This window comes from Austrofundulus limnaeus, unplaced genomic scaffold (assembly GCF_001266775.1).
Source record: "Austrofundulus limnaeus strain Quisiro unplaced genomic scaffold, Austrofundulus_limnaeus-1.0 Scaffold13, whole genome shotgun sequence".
In the NCBI taxonomy this organism is placed as follows: domain Eukaryota; kingdom Metazoa; phylum Chordata; class Actinopteri; order Cyprinodontiformes; family Rivulidae; genus Austrofundulus; species Austrofundulus limnaeus.
In genome coordinates, this window is record NW_013952415.1 from 1961719 (window position 1) to 1963226 (window position 1508).

Consider the following 1508-nt stretch of genomic DNA (forward strand, 5'->3'; position numbering starts at 1 on the left):
ACTAGCTAAAAGAATCAGAACACAGCTAAAAGGAGAAAAACACTAGCTAAAAGAAACAGAATACAAGGTAAAGGAGAAAAACACTAGCTAAAAAACACTAGCTAAAGGAGAAAACACTAGCTTGAAGAAGTGGAAAACTAGCTAAAAGAAGCAGAACACTAGCTAAAAGGAAAAAACACTAGCTTAAAGAAGCAGAACATTAGCTAAAAAGAACAAACCACTTGCCAAAAGAAGCAGAACAGTAGCTAAAAGGAGGAAAATACTAGCTGAAACACTTGCAAAAACCCTGGAGTGCCTAAAAAGGCTTGCTAGACAATAAACCTAAAATAGTAGCTAAAAKAAGCAGAATAAAAGCAGAACACAAAGCAGACAATTAGCTAAAAGTAGAAAAAAGCTAGCAGAAAACTAAACACATAACAGTGCATAAAAGCTAAAGGGGATAGAATTATAGCTAAAAGCAACAAAAGGCTAAAAGTAGTTAAATGGAAGCTTAATGTAGAAAAGCCTAAGAAGCAAAACAGTAGCTAAAAAGAGAAACACACTAGCCGAAACACTTGCAAAAACCAAGTGTATCAAAGTATCAAAAGGCTAACTATACAATAAAATTAAAACAATAGCTAAAAGAAGTAGACGCCTAGCTAAAATAAGTCRAAATGTAGTCAAACMTAAAAGCAAAACACTAGCTAAAAAAAGCAGACAACCAGCTAAAAGGAGCAAAATATTGAAACACAAAAACCTGAAGTGCAAAAACATACCAAAGGCTAATTAGACAAATCTAGAAGAACAGAGAGCTAAAAGTTGTAAATAAGGTTAGTTAAATCTACGAAAAGGTGTGGTATGCTAAAAACAGGGCATAAAAGCTAAAAGTAACAAAATATTATTCACAAGTTGCAAAACATAATCTAAAAGCAGAATAGTATAAAAGCTAAAAAGACCGAAATGGTAGCTAACAGGAAGAAACCACTAGCAAAAAGAAGCAGAACACTAGCTAAACAAAGCAAAATGCTAGCTGAAACACTTATTATCAAAAGGCTAACTAGACAATAAAACTAGGAAAAAACAGCTAAAAGCAACAAAAGGCTAAATGGAAGCTTAATGCCCTTAAAGCCAAACAGAGAAGCAGAACATGGACTACCTCAAAAGAGCAAAATGGTAGATAAATATAGGCTAGCTAAAACCTYAACAGTAGCTAAATGCTACCATATAAGGTTAGCTAAAGTCAAAAGTGTGAATGCTGAGTCATGAACTGTTTGGAAATAAAATGAAATAYAGTTTTGTAATAAAAGTTTAAGTATATAAAATGATTGAAATATCTTTTTTTTCTTTTTTGTGGATGTTTTTGTGACTAAAATCCTGAGAAACAAATGGCCTGGTAAATATTTATTTGAATAATCCCATCATTATGGTGAATATTTAGAATAATTAATAATATTTATTAGGGTTAATAATATTTATTAGGGTTAGAAATGTTTATCAGGATTAATAATTATCAGGGTTAGAAATGTTTA